The sequence below is a fragment of the Schistocerca serialis genome, chromosome 7 (assembly GCF_023864345.2).
Source record: "Schistocerca serialis cubense isolate TAMUIC-IGC-003099 chromosome 7, iqSchSeri2.2, whole genome shotgun sequence".
Taxonomy (NCBI): Eukaryota; Metazoa; Arthropoda; class Insecta; order Orthoptera; family Acrididae; genus Schistocerca; species Schistocerca serialis.
In genome coordinates this window covers 597,767,698-597,788,502 of record NC_064644.1, presented here as the reverse complement: position 1 = coordinate 597,788,502, position 20,805 = coordinate 597,767,698, and the positions used below count along the sequence as shown (strand labels likewise).

The 20,805-nt window shown below is 39.7% G+C and overlaps 1 protein-coding gene across 1 annotated transcript in view; it reads right to left on the bottom strand.

The window, feature by feature from the left end:
* Positions 1–9,905, bottom strand: part of LOC126412182 (uncharacterized) — a 29,831-nt gene extending 19,926 nt beyond the window's left edge. Inside the window, exon 1 of the mRNA XM_050081663.1 lies at positions 9,806–9,905. The gene's annotated coding sequence lies outside the window, so the exon portion shown is untranslated. The remainder of the gene's footprint in view (positions 1–9,805) is intronic.
* Between the last annotated feature and the right edge of the window lie 10,900 nt (positions 9,906–20,805).

The following is a 20,805-nucleotide window of genomic DNA, read 5'->3' as shown; positions in this document are numbered from 1 at the left end:
ATCCATCCCACTGCCCCAAATCACCACTTGTTAACTTTCCAGAATTACTTAACCTCAAACCTTGCTCACCATTGTTCCCCAAGTCCCTCAACATGCAAGCTAACCTCACAGCCGCAGAAAGAACCACAATCCACCACCTAAAAACTGATCATGTCCTTATAACCCTACCTGCTGAAAAGGGCTCCACCCCTGTTGTTTTGAACTGCAAGGATTATCTGACAGAAGGACTCTGCTGGTTTTCGGATTTGTCCACCTACAAACCCTGCCACAGTGATTCCATTCCAGAAATCCAGCTGGATCTCCAGTTTCTCCTCTAATCCTAGGCCCATTCCAGAACCTCTCATGGAGTCTACCTCATTCCTCACCCCTACCACTCCCTGGATTCCTAACTTCTACATGTTTCCTGAAGTCCATAAACCCATCCACCCAGGACGTCCCATTGTGATCAGTTACTGTACCCCACCGAGAGAATCACTGCTCTTATAGACCAACACCTTCAGCCTATTACTTGCAACCTACCCTCCTACATTAAAGATACCAACCATTTCCTCCACTGAATTTTCACAGTTCCTGTTTCTTTATCACAAAGTGCCCTGCTCATTACTACTGATGCCACCTCCCTTTACACTAACATCACTAACTACTGAACACTACTTTTCCAGACCTACAACCTCTTTCCTGATCAAGATGACCAACAGTAATCACACCCATACTAATTACTTCTCCTTTGAAGGCATCACCAATCAAGCAATCTGGGGTACAGCAAATGGCACCCATATGGTATCATCCTATGCCAACCTATACAAGGACCATCTAGAGGAATTATTCCTAACTCCTCAGAATCCATAACCCCACACCTGGTTCTATTTGGATGATGACATCTTCATGATCTGGACCAAGGTGAGGACGTCCTATGGAAATTTGTTCAGAACCTCAACACCTTTTCCACCACTTGCTTCATCTGGTCCTTCTCAACCCGACAAGCCACCTTCCTCAACGTTGAACTCCACCTCAAAGATTGCTACATCAGTACCTTTGTCCATATCGGCCCTACCAACCACCAGTAGTACCTACACTTTGACAGCTGCCACCCATTCCATACCAAGATGTCCCTTTCATACCTCCCCAACCTTGTACAGAAGCAGATCTCCTGTGCCTTATGTCTCCAGTCATCCACCACCTTCCAAAATCCCACTGTCTGACTACAGAGGGGCATTCCCCTCATGACTCTCTATCATTAAGAACTGGAACAACTGAATCACATTCTCTGCCAGGGTTTTGATTACCTCTCATCATGAAAAATGTCCTACCCACTATCCTTTCCACCCCTCCCACAGTGATATTCCGCTGTCCACCAAACCTACACAATATTCTCATCACCTGTACATAACCCCTGCTCCCAACCCCTTGTCTCATGTCTCATACCCTTGTAATAGACCTAGATGCAAGACTGTCCCATACATTTTCCCACCACCACTTACTCCTGTCTGGACACAAGCATCACTTATCTCATCTATGGCAGGGCCACCTGTGAAAGCAGTCATGTGACACAAGCTGTCTACCTACATGTGGCTATGAAACAGCTTGACCACTTAGTTGGTGAGTGCACTGCATAACACTATGTTCTTCATTTTAATGCCTGGTGGATCCTTCCTACCAGCACCAGCTTTTCTAAATTGTGCAGGTTGGAACACTCCCTGCAATATTTCCTGTAACCTTCCTGGCCTCAACCTTCATTAGTCATTGTCCTTCACTGATGTATCCCCTTATCTGTTTCCAGTCCAGTGCTACACAGCCTTCTATTCCACCAATGCACCCACAGACTTTTTACATCTCTCCTCCCCTCTTCCCCCATCCACCCTTCCGATTGCTCCTTCCTCCATCTAACCTCCCGACTGCACCTAGGTGCCCTGCCCTTTCTCCATCTCATGCCTGTATGCTCCCACAAGCAACAGTTTACCATCCCCCACTCATATCCTGCTATACGTCCCCTTCCCCACCCAAGACTCCTCCTTGCCCCCACCACCCATATTGTTTCTCCCATCGTGTGCACTTGCTCGCAGTATGGCATCAGCAGCTGAACAGTGGTCATGTGTGCATGTGAGTTTTGTTTGCAGGAATATGTGTGTTTATGTTGTTTAATTGAGAAAAAGGACTTTTGGTTAAACACTTAGTTATTTAGCAGTCGTTTGTTGTACCTATCTGCAACTCAACATCTTCACTATGTGGTGAGTAGTGATCTACCCTTTTCATAATATTGTCATTATTCCATTCTGGATTTTGCATTTGCTGAAGTCATAATCCTTGTAGACTGCAAGAATTCTTATGACTGTATCCACAGATCTTCAGTGATGAAGACAGTAAGGAATCTGTCTCCACCCAAAATTAATAAAATGATAACAAATGCCTAATCTAATGTTCAGAGAAGAGGCATCTAAGTCATGTTTGTTAAATGTAGTGTTAAGACGAGTAGATGATCTATTGCTATTACTTTTCAACTGTTCTCTGGAGAATGTGATGAGGGAATGGTACAAGGAAAAATCCTAAAACCATATTAATTCGAACTAAGAAAGCTCAAACAGACTTAAATTATATGGGATTCTCAGATGACTTGGTGTTACTAGCTAAAAACATTCAAGATGTCAGAAATTAAATAACAGGCCTGCAAAAAATAGGACTCCAGATCTCATTAGAAAAGACTGAGATAATGGTAGCAGATCCATTAATAATCAAGCACACAACAGTGAATAACAGGAAAGTAAAAATAGTAAAACCATTTAAATACCTAGGAGAAATTGCAATATACAACCTGTATGTGAAGCCTGCAGGGCAAGAAAAAACTAACAAAATGACAACAGCTCAAAAATTAAGTTAGTCTACATAAAATAAAAAATGTCTATCAATCAAAGCCAAATTTAAACATTACAAGATGGTGGTTGAACCAGAGGTGACTTAAGGAAGCGAAACTCTTTTTCAAAGTCACCCAGAACACTGAATTGACAAAATCCTGAAGTAGGAAGAAGAATAGCTAAAATATGCATAAACAAGAAATACCAAAAAGATGGACAACAATGAGAAATACCAAATGAAGTGGCATACAGCACACTGGAGCCCATTACAGGTACTAGACAGAAAAAAAGGATGTCTTTTACTCTTTTGTTCGTACTTTGAGGACACCAAAAAACCAGATTATGAAGAAAAATGATAGAGAAACTTTGGAACATGAAGTAACAAGTAGAATGGATAAAAGAAATTGGGTAGGATATGAAAGAGGTAGAATCAACCCTGGACAGTTTGCAACACAAATCATAAGATTTAAAGAAACTGAAAAAATGTAAAAATATGATTTAAACCAGAAATAAATGAATGATAAACAATGAAAAGGGAATTTATGAATGAGGAATGCCAAAAAGATCAGAACAAATGAAAAGATACTTGACATTTCAGAAATAAAACCTACTGAAGAAGATGACCAGAAAATGAAGTGGCCACTGAGGCTATAAAAGCAGAACAAGAAAGGCGAAATGTATGTGAAGAATATCAGTCCATGATGTGTGCAGCAGCATTAACTTTAAGTACAGCTACTACATAAGCAGAAGCATTACAGTAGTGGGTGGAGGGTTTTGAATCAGAGCCATTCTGAAATGGTGCATTCAAGAAGGGAGTGAAATACAATCAGTGACTCTTTTTGAAATTATTACAATGTACTTTACTTGACTCATGAAATGATAATGGGATAATTTTATTTATAGTAACTCATTTAGAAGCTTTAAATTATTTTAGAATGTAAAAGATTTTGAGAAATTGTTTAAAAGTAAATGTCGTACAGAATAAGCCCAGAAAAGGCATTGACTACACCATATGAAGTCTAATTCATATGATATATATATTTTTTAAATATATGGAGGAACCAATCATTAAGATCGACTTGATCAGTATTCTGCTGAGAAAGGTGCAAAGTAAAGTGGGAGAAAAGTTCAATGGAAATAGATATAATCTTTATGAGACAGTCTAGAGCAAAACATTGTATTATTAGAAGGTGACAAGATGCATTAAGTAGTTAACCCATTCAGATGTATAGGACATTATAGTGTACAAAAATTTAGAATCAAATAAATTTATGCCAAATTGAGGAAATTGGTATAAAATGCACAACTCTTTTTTTTGACAAAATATTGGTTTTTTACTCTGTGTTGTGATGTCTTCTAGACCAAATTCTGATTTTGAAGCCATTAATGGGCCAAAAACCACCTAAAATTGTGAATTCATAAAACCTCCAAAAATATACTCCTGGAAATGGAAAAAAGAACACATTGACACCGGTGTTTCAGACCCACCATACTTGCTCCGGACACTGCGAGAGGGCTGTACAAGCAATGATCACACGCACGGCACAGCGGACACACCAGAAACAGCGGTGTTGGCCATCGAATGGCGCTAGCTGCGCAGCATTTGTGCACCGCCGCCGTCAGTGTCAGCCAGTTTGCCGTGGCATACGGAGCTCCATCGCAGTCTTTAACACTGGTAGCATGCCGCGACGGCGTGGACGTGAACCATATGTGCAGTTGACGGACTTTGAGCGAGGGCGTATAGTGGGCATGCGGGAGGCCGGGTGGACGTACCGCCGAATTGCTCAACACGTGGGGCGTGAGGTCTCCACAGTACATCGATGTTGTCGCCAGTGGTCGGCGGAAGGTGCACGTGCCCATCGACCTGGGACCGGACCGCAGCGACGCACGGATGCACGCCAAGACCGTAGGATCCTATGCAGTGCCGTAGGGGACCGCACCACCACTTCCCACCAAATTAGGGACACTGTTGCTCCTGGGGTATCGGTGGGGACCATTCGCAACCGTCTCCATGAAGCTGGGCTACGGTCCCGCACACCGTTAGGCCGTCTTCCGCTCACGCCCCAACATCGTGCAGCCCGCCTCCAGTGGTGTCAATAAAGTTTCCCCTTCCTGGGACAATGAATTCACGGTGTTCTTATTTCAATTTCCAGGAGTGTAGATTACTGAGAGTCCATATTTGATGGTGGCCAAAGAATTTGATTCTCTACTTCTAAAATGTTTGTGCCTGGAGGGGTTCAACATGATTCACAAAATGAATTTTCTCATCTTCTTCTTTGGTTCTGGTGTAGCTGGTGGGTTAGGTTCCTCCTCACTGACTTGTGGTTTTGGTTCTACTTCAAAACACAGAACTTCTTTCTATTCCTCTTTGCAATGGATCCAGATGTTTTTAAAAAGATGATCTTTTCATTGCCTTGTCATCCATGCTGGTATTACTTCACCAAGAAACCAATGAGTCCATTTTTTGGGAAATATGCTGCGTGCAACTTCATTTCCATCATTGTCGATTTTGCTATGTCCTCTACCTCTGTAGCTAATGATGAACTCAAAGTAGATGTATTTGGTTATGTGAGGTACTTTGTTAGCATTACTATTCTTCAAGACAAATAGGCAGTCACAAACACTTACAGCAGCTTCGCCTTTTTCATTTATAGCAGCAATAGCAGACTTAACATGGGTTGTAGGTGTAGGATTTTGTTGCTACAGTAACGTCAGGTGTCAGGTGGCATTTTAGGGTTGCCAACTGCAAATTGGTAACATCCATCGGCATTTATAGCTCTCATATAAAAAGGGACCACTTGTCTTGTTTGGCATTATTGTATTCATAACACATTCTTCTTTTATATTAAGCTACTCTAGCTCCTTAAAATGCCAATAAAATTTAGGAGACACTATTTTGCGAAGCACTGCATCTGCAGCCATGAGATTTCTAGCTGGGGGAGTGTTATTTCCCTTTATGGGAACTCTACCTTCAATTGTTATACATGCAATAATGATGGTAGTTATTACTGAATTTACTCACTACACACAAAACAATAACACAGCTTACATAATAGAATATCAACACAGTAGTTGTCATTGAAGAACATACACTGGTCAGCCAGAACAGGTTTTGAGTATGCTGGCTTTAGGTGGTCAACTGACATCATGTCTTGTTTACCATTTGCAATGGAGCCACCCATGTGCTATGTGATCTTGATACAGCTCCATCATTGATCATGTCATTGAATTACAGCTCTGCTGAAGGTAACAAATCAGGAGGCGAGCTTTGAAGTCTGACAGCCAGAAGCTAACCCGGTGTTGTCCTAATATAATGTTGAGTTGAATGACTTCTGTTGCTCTTGGACAACACAGGATCCATCAGCACAGGATAATTATGCAGCAGCTGTTGGCCAAGGTTGTTGCCAATGCACAGGCAGCCTTGGAAAAGGTAGAGGAGAAAGAAGCTGAGCCACTGCTGACTCTCTGGCAGTGCAGTGCAGGTGCTGTAACTGTTCATGTGTGCAGTCCAACTCTTTTTGTGATACAGAAATTTTCCTTCACAGTTAAGTGTTTTCGTCTTGTAATTCATAAGCAGGCGATGTTTCTGCAGAACACACTCCTTGCATCTCAGAAATTTGTGTTCAAGTACCTTGCAGGTCTCTTTCAACCCCAGATGCCCAATTGTTTCATGCAAGTACATGTGTCATGTAAAGCACTCTTGTACACTCTGCATTGAGATGGTAGCAATCTTGACTGCTGTATAACCACTGTGGGTAGTCTGCAATGCTTTGCATGAGTGAAAACAGCAGAGCCATGCAGTGTGTGATTTGACGTGGTGGTGGGTTTGAGGGAAAGAGATATTTGCCCTAGGCATTGGTGCAGTAAATCTGGTACAATCGAAAAATGTCAGAGAAAGACAGCTCCTAAAATTGGTCTAATCAAAACAATGTATTATTAGATGGTGACAAGATGCATTAAGTAGTTAACCTATTCAGATCTATAGCACATTATAGTGTACAAAAATTTAGAACCAAATAAATTTATGCCAAATTGAGGAAATTGGTATAAATTACACAGCTCTTTTTTTGGCAGAATATTGGTTTTTTACTCTCTGGCAATAACAAATGTGTATGTAGGATAGGAGTTTCATCGAGTTCCAGAGTTAGTGTTTTCTCCCTGTATGTTATGACTGCAGAACTGTTGGCCTCGTGTATGTGATGCTGCAATGCATGGGTCATGGCTTCCTGCTGCAGCTGTAGTCACAATGCACGGTCCGGGACCTTCTACAATAATCTTATTGACAGCAAGCAGCACAGGCTGTTTTACCTATAGGGGAGGGTGGGGCAGATTGAACCATAAAAAATATTTCTCCATGTTACTCATCCAATAATTGTATTACAGAATTGTGATTTACAGATGTTACAGTTTAATCATTCATGTATCAAATGGCCTTATATGATTGCACTGTCATTAATTGTTTTTTAGCTGCATGCCTCTGAAGAAAATTTGGTAAATGGTTCATTGTGCCCCACATGTGGGGTACAATGAACCACTTTAAACAGGTTCACTGAAAGAACCTATTTAGCATACAAAATAAGTGTACATGTACATTAAACATAATGTTTACATATATTCAATGTGTGAATCATATAATTAAATCTGTAGGCACAAAATAATGTAACTTATTTTGGAACTACCAAACATCAATGCACTCGAAGCTGATTCCAAATTTGAAATATGATTTTTGCCTCTTTGTCACACCACCAGTAGCAGGTCATGGGAGCACGTAAAGTATGTTGCTAACTGGAACAAAAGCTTCATCTTTTACCTGATGAAAATAAAACTTCCCTCCCATTTTTTCACTTTTTCACAAAAATGATACCTGATAGTCTTGTGCTTCATCTTTTGGTTTCAAAATCTTCCCCACATAGTAAACCGGTGTTTTGTTTTTCAGTTAAAATTTGGTCAAAATGAAATCATCTGTTTCTGGTAATTTGTTCAAGTCTTCAAAGTTGTACTCAGATTCACCAGACACATCCACGTTGGCATCGCTCTCTTCATAATGCGCCTCACTAATGTCATCATCTGATTCCTGGTCATAAAGCTTCCGGCTGACCATTTTATTGGGATGTTTTGTGGCTTGCAACAAATCTTTCTCTGGTGTATCAGTTGCAATTAAACTTCGTCCTCTCTTACGTTTATTGTTCTTCTTTCTGTTCTCTGCTTTTGGATATCCTCGAATTATTTCAGGAGAAACTGCATTAGGAAAAGCTGTTTGGGTGTTAAGCACTGCTGATGGTCCTGCTTGCTGCAGATCTTGTGACTGGCTGACACCGACTGAGGCTTGTCCTGCAGATTGTGCATCATTGATATGATGGAGAGAATTAACATCTGAAGTTGTTCTGTTTATCTCCACGACCCTGTCTGTTACTTCGCTGACCATAAAGTCTTCGGCAGTGAAGATGTCTTCATCAAATGGAAATATTCCACATTTCTTGAAAGCCGAACATTTGTTAGTGGGTGTCACTGATCTGTCATGAGCAATTTTGACACATGCAGCTACATCATAAATAGTGAGAGGTGTGCCTTTCCTGCGTAGGAGTTTTGAATTTAATGGTGAGTAATAAGTTCTATTGAATGAAGAAAACACTCCTACATCTAGAGGCTGCAGTTTGTTTGAGGTATGTGGGGGTACAGTTAGCATAACCACTCCATTGCCCTTTGCTACATCTATTACCTCAATTGACAAATGGCTTTCATGATTGTCTAAAATTAGAAGTGCAGGATTGTCTTTGCTACTACTGGATTTGTTGATGAAATGTTTCATGACGTCCACAAAAAGTTTGCTATTCATCCAGCCAGTCTTTGTTGCTAACCCCAGGGTGCCTGTTGGTGCATTACTTATCATATGTTGTTTTAAAATGTACTCGAGGAAATGTCATTGCTGGGGGCAGGAAAGTACCACCTGCACTGATTATGCAACAGGTGGTCACTAAGACACCACGTTCTCCACTAGTAGCTTGAGAAATCTGTTTACTTTTCTTTTGTGCCACTACCTTTGGAAGTCTATCTGGTACAGTTGAGGTACTGGTTTCATCCAGATTGAAAACCCTTGTAACATCAGCGAAAGTAGGGTATCTCTGGTAAAGGTCTTTCAAGTTTTTGATGAAATTCCAAACAGTATACCGATTAAAGGATGTTGCTCTGGATAAGCTGCAGCCCTCTGGGGTTTGGACACTTAAACTGGGATTTCGTTTCATGAACCCATAGAATCAATCTACACCAGCCATTCCCTCCTTCCAGTTCTCAGGACATTTCAGACCATTTTTCAAAGCCAGCTCACTTGCTAAGCGTTTGCATATTTTAGTGTCAACACCAAAGCATATCTGACAAGAATGCAACAAATGCTCCACTAATTCTTTCTCCTGCTCCACAGAAAATACCTTACAATTGTCATAGTTTGGCATCAATCTTTCACTGGAACCACATTTAATGTTTTGAACATATCGTCAAAGAGTAGGGTAAGGTATTGAATGAGATTTAGCTGCTTGGCGAACTGCCATGCCCTTATTAAGAACATCCTGTACAGCTTCTTGCATAACATCGTGGTCAGTTTTACCTCTGTCTATCTTCCTGCGGTATGAACGAACCATCTTCAAACCTGATAATATAAAACAAGACTGCTGAACATCTATAATTTAAAAGCCTTAAATACCTACACATATGTTTTTACCCATGCTAAGGAAACAAAGTACAGAGTGCTTGTATTGGATAATTAAAAGATTCCTGGGGCATAATGGACCACCCTGGGGCACAATGAACCATGGCTCATTGTGCCCTGGGAGACCTTAGTTCAATGTGCCCCAACAGTATGTATTTCAAACAAAGCTCATGTGAGGTTATGTATGAACATTGTTAATATTTTAAGATCTATATCATTAAAATACAGTATTGATATTGTTACAAAGACTTACTTTCTCTAAAATTTGGTGACAAAGGACTGAACAAAATTCAATCTACCTACGTCTCCAAAAATTACTTCACTGTCGCAAAACCAACATATCACCAGTAGAGCACTAATGGCGGGAACTATATCCTGCAGAAAACAAATGGCAGTTGGTAGAGCAGTACTGACAACATATGCACAGAGGAAAAAATAATTTACCGCCTTATACTGAAATTATGCTACCTGATTCATTTTGCCCCTTGGTTCAGAGTGATCCACTCTCCCCTACATGCAACTGTGACTGCATCAAATTTGTATGGCAATTTGTTAACGGGGAGACATGTAAAAGCACAAAGAATGGCCCTCATGTTTTGTGGCAGACTTTGAAGCCAGAAAAATTGTGAAGACTATTCTGATGGCAGTTTATTATGCAACATTGCATGTATTGTATTGTATTGTATTGTATTGTATTTATTGGTCCAGTAAATCTTACATGTACAGTACAGCACATCAGATATTGGACAGGTCAAAGTATATCTTATAATTAAAACACTTTAGAAACTAGAAAATTATGTTCACAAAATTTTACAGCACTTCATATACTGGGCAAGTCAATGTGTAAGATATAATTAAACCACATTAGAAACTTGAAGTTTACAACTGAATACATGTATAAGCCAATATTAACGATTAAAGTATTTGCATGATCCTCACTTAAGCTCTAAGGATTTTTGAGGAACTCTTCTACACTATGAACTGACATGTACACTAGAGAATTACATTCACAGAATTTTACTTCATATACTGGGCAAGTCGCTATACAACTTATACTTGAACCCCATTATAAACTTGAGAATTACATCTGAATGTATTTATAGGCCAATATTAATGGTTACAGTATTTGCATAATCATCACTTAGACTCTTGAGGATTTTGGAGGAACTCTTCCACATTGTAAAAGCAATGTGTCAACAGATATTCTTTTAATGCTGCTTTAAAATTTTTTACATCTGTCATTACTTTAATTTCTCTTGGCAATTTATTGTAGATAATTTTTCCATGGTGTAATGTTCCTTTTTGGCACAAACTGGTTTTTGTATGGAGTACATGAAAGTCAGTTTTCTGTCTTGTATTATGATGATGAACATTTTCATTTTTGGGGAGGATACTAGGATTTGTTATTGTGTATTTCTTTATAAACATTGCACTTTCAAATAGGAAAATACATGGAAGGGGAAGAATCCCCATCCTTTTAAATAATGGTCTACATGGTTTGTTCCTTTTTATTCCAGCCATGATTCTCACTATTCTTTTTTGCATCCTGAACAGTTTTAGGCAGGATGGCGAGTTACCCCAAAAAGTGATCCCATATTTTAGGACAGAATGTATATTAGAATAGTAAACTGTCATTAGACAGTCCTTATGACAGCAGTTTTCTAGCACTCTCATTAAATAACACATGGTACTTAGCTTCTTTAATATGTTGTCAATGTGAGTTTCCCATCTAAGATTATCCTGTAGCCAGACCCCCAGAAATTTTGTATTAGGCACACTTGCAATATCCGTGTCTGACATCTGAATTCTTATATCCTCTTCAATGTTTCTCTTGATATTATGAAAATTTAATGCTACTGTTTTGCTTTTATTTATTATTAGTTTGTTTTGGTTGAACCAGTTTACAACATTTGTTAATGCTTCAGACAGTCTTGTCTGTAGTATCTCTGCAGTCTTCCCGCTGACTAATATGCTTGTGTCATCTGCAAACTGGATAGTGCTATGGTACTGGTTGGCTGATGTTAGGTCATTTATATATAGCAAAAATAGGATAGGGCCCAGTACCGAGCCCTGCGGTACTCCATATTTTACTGCTTTATAATCAGAATAGTGTCTTGTTGATTTATTTTCTTTGTGAAAATGTATTTCTACTACTTGCTTGCGGTCAGTAAGATATGATCTAATCCAGCTGTTAGGCATACCTCTGATACCAATTCTTTCAAGCTTCTGCAGCAATAGAGTGTGGTCTATGATGTCAAAAGCCTTAGACAGATCAAGGCATATGCCAGTTACTTTTTGTCCACTATCAATTTTTTCGAGTACTTCACCCAGAAATTCATATATTGCTGTTTCTGTTGATCGGCCTTTCCGGAAGCCATGTTGGGTTGTGGATAATATTTTGCACTTTTCTAGAAAATCTAGCAACCTCTTATGAAAAATTTTTTCTAGTATTTTAGAAAATGTAGATAGCAAGGCAATAGGTCTATAATTGGCTATGTCTTCTTTCTTACCCTTTTTGAACAGTGGTTTTAGTTTCACTGTCTTTAAGCAGGAAGGAAAGACTCCATTTGTTAATGAACTGTTGAAAATGTGGGCTAATGGTATTGCAATGAGGTCCCCCACATTTTTAATGACATAATCTGGAATCTCATCCACACCTGTTGAAAATTTTGTTTTTAACTCTCTTATTGATAGTATAATTTCCTTAGGGTTGGTTGGAGTAAGAAATAGGGAGTTGCAGTTTCTATTTTGATTGGATGGTGTTGTAGCAGGATTTTTATTTGAAGATTTTATGTCAGATAGTAATTTTTCACTAATATTTGCAAAGTATGTATTAAAAGCATTGGCTACTTCTTCTGGATTTGTAATTTTTTTGCCATCTTGGATTACCTGGAGATTTACATTTTGGGAGGTCTCGTTTCCTACTTGTTCTCTGACTATCTTCCACATGGCTTTCATTTTGTTCCTGGCCATTTTTATATGGTGATCATTTGTTGTTTTTTTAGATTCTTTTATGACTTTGTGAAGCACTCTCTTATAATTCTTGAAATGCACCAGAAATTCTTCTGTAACATTTTGTGTTTTTGAGATTTCATAAAGTCTCCTCTTTTCAGCACATGATATTTTAATGCCTTTCGTCAGCCATGTAACATTTCTTTTTTTAGTTTTTAATGTTTGGTTTTTAACTGGAAAAGAAATATTGAAATAATGGGAGAATATTTCCATGAACATGTCAAACTTTTTACATGTGTCCTCATAGTTGTCTATATCATTCCATGTTTCTTTTTTCAGTAAGTGCCTTAAGTGTTCTAGGTTGTGCTTGCTAAAATTTCTACCTTTTCTTGTCATTTGTTGTTCAGTATTTCCCGCAGTGTCTACTGGGAATTCAATAAACTGTGCATAATGATCACTGAAACCTGTATTCATATTTCCAGATTTGTATAAATATTTATCTGTGTTTATTAGTATCTGATCTATAGCACTGCTTGACGATTTGGTGACTCTGGTGGGGGATTTGATAGTTGTATGTATGTTGTAGGTTTTTAATAAGGCCTCAAGGTTTAATCTGTCTTTTGAGTTCTTGTTGAAATCTATATTAAAATCACCACATATGATAGTTGTTTTACTAACTATTTTTATACTGTTAAGTGCCTTCTCAAGATTTTCAATGAAAGTAGTTACGTTTCCATCTGGGCTTCTATATATGCAAATAACAATTATATTTAAATTTGTCAGTTCTGTAGCAGAAATTTCGAAGTTTTGCTCTTCCCCTAGCTGGTTAGTGAACTTTAAATTTTCGTGTTTGACGTCCTCTCTAACATATATGCATGTTCCTCCATGCATGGAGGTTTTCCTACAAAAAAAAGATGAAAGGGTAAAGCCCTCTATCCTTGTGTGATGTAACATATTTTCGGATAACCAGTGCTCACTAACACATATAACAGACACTTCTTGTAGTTCATTTGCTAACAATATTTCTATCTCACTAACTTTATTTGATAAGGATTGTACATTTTGGTGCAGGAGCATAAATTTCGACGATGACTTATTTACTAGGTTGTTTTGGCCTACCTTATGTTCGACAGCTGCACATGACATATCATTTTTAACACTTTTACAATTGAAGTTTTCTTTCCAGAGCGATGTTTTAGAAGATGAAATCAACATTTCTCTGGAATCACTTGCCATAAAAAACGTTGTGGTTCTTTCCTGTTTCGTGTTGGGCGAGTTGACTTGTAGTGTGATGGCGTTTCTGCTGTAATTTTTGGAGTTGTAATTTGAGGAACCACAACCAGGCTAGATGGGGATCCTCTTCTTGCCGCTTCAACACTTCCTGAAGTCATTGGAGTGATATTCTCTTTATTTGAAATTGGTGATTCCGTTGCTGCTGCTGCTGCAATTGGAGGCTGCACTAAGCCTGGCTGATTTCGGTTTAATTGTTCCAATGAGTTAAGTACTTGGAATGAGTCATCACTGAAACATGCTTCACTCTCAACAGTGTTTTTGTAACCTTGATTCTGAAGATAGCCCAAAATGATGGAGTACAGAGTCTTTAAACACAACATAAGATTGTTGACTTAAAACATCACCCAGTTGTTCAATCACGTTTAACTCCAACTGTGATATAATCTGTGTAAACTGTTCCATGTCAGGTATAAATACATGTAATTGCAAAATGGTCTCCACCTGTGTCAGCCAAAGTTGTACCCTGGTTAGGCCAGGTGAGCAGAATTTTTATGTTGTAGTTCTTGATGCTGTTGCTAGAGCCTGAGCTGATACTCGGAGCAGTTGTCTACGGCATAGTGACACTCTGTCTGCACAGCAGTGGTTGTGTTGGGATCCACTGTGTTGCATGCCACCTGATTGAATAGAATGCTCTGTGTCATTCAGTATGAAGTCACTACTTCAGGGGAACTCTACTTCCAGTTGTTATATGTGTGATTATGATAGTAGTTAACACTTCACTGCATTTACTCACTACATGTAAAATAATGATATAGCTCACACAATAGAATATCAGTATAGTAGTTGTCACCAAACAACATAATAATGTAAGTCATATTTGTTCTCTATAAAAATAAATCTCATTTTTATATCATAGCTAACTCACAAATCGAAATTTGCACTCACACCATATTGACTGTCTGTTTGTCTACATAACAATATAAGATGGGAAAGCACTGGTAGATAGGCACAATAAAAAAAACACACAAACACACACACAAAATTTCAAGCTTTCGCAACCCACAGTTGCTTCGTCAGGAAAGAGGGAAGGAGAGGGAAAGATGAAAGGATGTGGCTTTTAAGGGAGAGGATAAGGAGTCATTCCAATCCTGGGAGCGGAAAGACTTACCTTATGGGGAAAAAAGGACAGGTATACACTCGCACACACACACATATCCATCCATACATATACAGACACAAGCAGACATATTTAAAGGCAAAGAGTTTGGGCAGAGATGTCAGTCGAGGCGGAAGTGCAGAGGCAAAGATGTTGTTGAATGACAGGTGAGGTATGAGTGGCAGCAACTTGAAATTAGCGGAGATTGAGGCCTGGTGGATAACGGGAAGAGAGGATATATTGAAGGGCAAGTTCCCATCTCTGGAGTTCGGATAGGTTGGTGTTAGTCGGAAGTATCCAGATAACCTGGACGGTGTAACACTGTGCCAAGATGTGCTGGCCATGCACCAAGGCATGTTTAGCCACAGGGTGATCCTCATTACCAACAAACACTGTCTGCCTGTGTCCATTCATGCAAATGGACAGTTTGTTGCTGGTCATTCCCACATAGAAAGCTTCACGGTGTATGCAGGTCAGTTGGTAAATCACGTGGGTGCTTTCACACGTGGCTCTGCCTTTGATCGTGTACACCTTCCGGGTTACAGGACTGGAGTAGGTGGTGGTGGGAGAGTGCATGGGACAGGTTTTACACTGGGGGTGATTACAAGGGTAGGAGCCAGAGGGTAGGGAAGGTGGTTTGGGGATTTCATAGGGATGAACCAGGAGGTTACGGAGGTTAGGTGGACGGCGGAAAGACACTCTTGGTGGAGTGGGGAGGATTTCATGAAGAATGGATCTCATTTCAGGGCAGGATTTGAGGAAGTCGTATCCCTGCTGGAGAGCCACATTCAGAGTCTGATCCAGTCCCGGGAAGTATCCTGTCACAAGTGGGGCACTTTTGAGGTTCTTCTGTGAGAGGTTCTGGGTTTGAGGGATGAGGAAGTGGCTCTGGTTATTTGCTTCTGTACCAGGTCGGGAGGGTAGTTGCGGGATGCGAAAGCTGTTTTCAGGTTGTTGGTGTAATCTTTTGTTTGTTACCTATGATTTGAGTTCTCTTGAATCTATGATGAAGCTCTCTTGGTTTATGTAGCAGTTTTCTAATACAGCTATTAAACCACGCTAGCTCTTCCTCATACCTGAAGACCTTGCTTGGAATATACTTGTATACTTCTCTAAGGCATATTGACTAATGCTTTTGAATTTTTTCCATTTGTGCTCCACATCTTTGTTCTCTGCACTTAATATTTGATGCTCACTTCTCAGATACTCTGCAATTTGTATCCTGTCACTCCTTCTAAGGAAAATATTTTTCTACCTTTCTTAACAACCTTTGTAGAACATGCAGTTACGATTATTGATACCTCCCTCTGTGGTAACTGAGTCAATAAGTTCAGGTCTGTTCATTACTAGGATGTCTAAGATGTTACCTTCATGGGTCAATACTGTAATAATTGTCTGCTCGCAGTAATTTTCAGACACTACAATCATATTAATGCCACAAAAATCCCTGTCTCTGGCACCAGTTTCGATAGCATGACTCTTCCAATCTGTACGTGGCAAGTTGAAGTCACCCCTATTATAGTGGCAAGATCAGGAAAATTATTAACAAAACACTCTACCACTACAGATCCTGACCCGGGTGGTCTATGAAAGCATCTGATTCTGATTTTTGACTGATCTCTGATTCTTAACTTCACCTAGATTAATTCACATTCAAAATCTGTGATAACAGCACTAGATATTATTGTATTCATTCATCATCATCATTTACTGCATTAACAGGCGTTTGAAGCCTACAGCAGAAGAACACTAGGAAAAAAAAAACATTACAAACACAAAAACCCCAATAAAAGGAACGTCTGTCAATCACAAGAGAGGAGGTATTTGCAGCAGGTGGCACTTCATCTTTTTTGGTCTCTAGCATCATCCTCCACGGTCACTGGTTCCACTTCTTGAAGAATCTTGGGTGTCCTCTTGGATGTTTTCCCATGGGTTGAGAGTGGAGGACTCTCTTAGGAAGGGATCTGTCCACTTGTAAGATGTGGCCAAACCACACCTCTGTCCCAATATTCGTCCAATGTGTGGCTTTCCAAACCTCTGGTACAGGTCTTCTTTCTCTCTTCTTTCCCATTTACCTTTCATGTTATTGTAGATGGCTCCATAGATCTTCTGAAGTATCTTTCTTTCAAATGTACATACTGAATCTTCTGTTGTTGCTGATGTTGCCCAAGTTTCACAGTCATATAAAAGTACTGGCCTCATCAGTGTCATGTACACATGGACTTTGTTCTTCTGAGATATGAGATGAAATTTAAAAAGATTGTTCAGATTAAAGAACATGTGATTAGCCCTTGCTATGCGTTGATGTTCTTCTTTTGTTGGTTAATATTGAGCCCACGTACTTGAACTCTTCAACTCATTCGAAGATATGCCCATCTGCAACAATGGAGGGAGAGAGAATTTGATGATGTGATACTCCAAGATATTTAGTTTTGTCGTCATTCACTTCCAGCCCAATTTTCTTTGCATTTTGGAAGAATCGGGAAGTATCAGCACACGTTTGATGTAGAGTATCATCAAGGATCACAACATTGTGAGCAAATGCCAGAATTATGTCTGCTCCCACAACCTCCATTTCTCTGGATCAGCAAGTGTCACAGCTTGCTTTTACCAAGGCCAAGTTAAAAAATATCGGCACCAATGGATCTCCTTGTCTCAATCCATTTTGGATAGTGAAAGGTGGTGATAGTTGGTTGTCACACCATACTTTAGAAGTTGACTGCAATAAATATGCCACCACCACCAGCGACCAGTCTCTTCTTATGATAAATATTCCAATCTGAACTTCAGATTTTGTTGCTATTCACTTCCAGCTGCAACCAATTTTCTGTTCTCAATGTTATCTAGGCATCATAACCTTCAATATACAATGCTAATTCTGGAACCTTGTCTTGGATGCTCCTGCAGTTTACTAATATCATATTAACCTTTCATATATATCCAATCTTACAGGATGAGCCTTCTCTGAGAATGTTGTAGCTGAAGTAACTTTGATTATGGCAGACAATTCATCTCTGATTCTGAAGGGGGTTCCTCAAACCTAAAAAGACTGCCATGTGCATGCCAAATATACTCCACTAACCTAGTAGTCATGTCATGTGTGTTGTTCATGCCAAACCTATTGAGGGGAGCCCTAAAGTTTTCCACCCAATAGTAGAGGTTGAGAAATTCACATCTGAAACTATTGTCAGTCATCTGAACCTCTAGTTTAGACCTTCCACCCTGTTCCAAACCAGAGGATTGTGATCAACCCTGGGTACAATGCTACAAATAGTAAACTTAAGGCTGCAGTCTATGTGTGATGCTAGTTGTCAATACCTCAGCAACCATCCTGGAGTATGGTCTCAGAACCCAGGTGTCAGGTGTCATTTGTGCCTAAATATGTCACTATTGGCAACCGGTTGCATTCAGTGTGTTGGATAGCTGCTGACAGAGCATCCTCCATGTGACAGATGAGATCATTCCCTCCCCCAGCAAACATACTGAGCACACACTGGCATTTCTTCCTGCCCTGCTTGCTATTTCCCTGAGGAGCTCCATTACCTGCCTAATATTGTTGGAATTTCCAATGACTAGCATATCCACTCTCTGCAATTGTCCAGATTGGGCAGGAAAATTGTCCACTGGACCAACAGGAGAGGCATCCTGTGCTGGCTCATAAGTATTATCGACACTGGGTAGCACCTCTTACTTGTTGCGAAGGTGTAAGGAGGCAGCCATGCGACCTGTTCTCTTGTTCACCTTCTGCCCAGTCACACGTGAACCCACCACTGTCTGCCACTCACTCTTGAGTGAAGACAAAATGGTCAGATGCTGCAAATTGGAAGATGCAGTGACAACAAGATCACCATGAGATTCCAATGGCACCGAGGGCGTCACATGTCTCATTACCAGCACCCTGATGTTGTTGCAGCTTTGTGGTATAGCCAGAAGCCTGTCGACCATGGCCAATGCAGTCTCCAGCTGTTTACAGATAGCAGCCAATTCTTTATGTGTCTGTTCACAGTGACCTCTGCCCCAATCTATATTATACTGCATAAAACAGTGAATAAGAACTCAAAAATGCAAACAAACCAGTGAGGAGTAACTGAGAAAATACAAACAGATCCCTGCAAAAGAGAAAATTACCTAACTGTGGCGCTACTGAGGTTGGGATGTACACAATGTATAAAGTAGGAGAATCAACAAATGCTAAAATCTGCTGTGTGGATTTCTCAGCAGAGATGATAAGTTGCAGAGACGCACAACAAAAAGATGGTGAGAAAGTGAGCTTTGAACCAACAAGACCTTCATTGGAAATAGAGAGACAACACACACATGCATGCATGTTAGCCAGTAAGTATGGTGTAGCTATCTCTGTGATAAGAGGCATTATGAAAATTACAGATTCAGTTTTGAAGTATGCCTGCAAACTTGATAGTGAAGAAGGGAATAAACATGTAAAAGTGACAAAAAATGAGAAATGAGCTTTTGCAAGAATCTTTGTATTGTTGGTTTGTACAAAAACAATCACCTAATATGATGTATTAAATGTAGAAAGATAGCTTTATTACAATTACCTGAAAGTAATTATATGTGGGTGATGTAGGTTATCTTTCCAGAGTTACTAATACAAAAATTGCTCTTCTTCATACATTCGGTTACCGTATTTACTCGAATCTAAGCCGCACTCGAATCTAAGCCACACCTGAAAAATGAGACTCGAAATCAAGGGAAAAAATTTTCCCGAATCTAAGTCGCACCTGAAATTTGAGACTTGAAATTCAAGGGGAGAGAAAAGTTTTAGGTCGCACCTCCAAATGGAAACAAAGTTCATGTAATTGTAATATGAAACACAATTTAGGTCGAATGAATGACGATACAGCTGCAGTAGTTTGGTTCGAGTCGTAAGCTTAGCAGTTAAGCTTTAGCAGGTAGCCATAGCTATGCGTCAGGCGCTCCATCCGTATTTATACGGGTACCCTTCCTTTTTCACATGCTTCGTCTGGTTTGAATTGATTGCTTATTTGTCTTTGATCTGATAAGTGCTGTTTTCTTTGATATAGGTGTTTACGTCTCTCTAAGCTGAAAATGTTATCGTTATCAGGAGAAAGAAAACTGGCGTTCTACAGATCGGAGCGTGGAATGTCAGATCCCTTAATCGGGCAGGTAGGTTAGAAAATTTAAAAAGGGAAATGGATAGGTTGAAGTTAGATATAGTGGGAATTAGTGAAGTTCGGTGGCAGGAGGAACAAGACTTCTGGTCAGGTGACTACAGGGTTATAAACACAAAATCAAATAGGGGTAATGCAGGAGTAGGTTTAATAATGAATAGGAAAATAGGAATGCGGGTAAGCTACTACAAACAGCATAGTGAACGCATTATTGTGGCCAAGATAGATACGAAGCCCACACCTACTACAGTAGTACAAGTTTATATGCCAACTAGCTCTGCAGATGACGAAGAAATTGAAGAAATGTATGATGAAATAAAAGAAATTATTCAGATTGTGAAGGGAGACGAAAATTTAATAGTCATGGGTGACTGGAATTCGAGTGTAGGAAAAGGGAGAGAAGGAAACATAGTAGGTGAATATGGATTGGGGGACAGAAATGAAAGAGGAAGCCGCCTGGTAGAATTTTGCACAGAGCACAACATAATCATAACTAACACTTGGTTTAAGAATCATGAAAGAAGGTTGTATACATGGAAGAACCCTGGAGATACTAAAAGGTATCAGATAGATTATATAATGGTAAGACAGAGATTTAGGAACCAGGTTTTAAATTGTAAGACATTTCCAGGGGCAGATGTGGACTCTGACCACAATCTATTGGTTATGACCTGTAGATTAAAACTGAAGAAACTGCAAAAAGGTGGGAATTTAAGGAGATGGGACCTGGATAAACTAAAAGAACCAGAGGTTGTACAG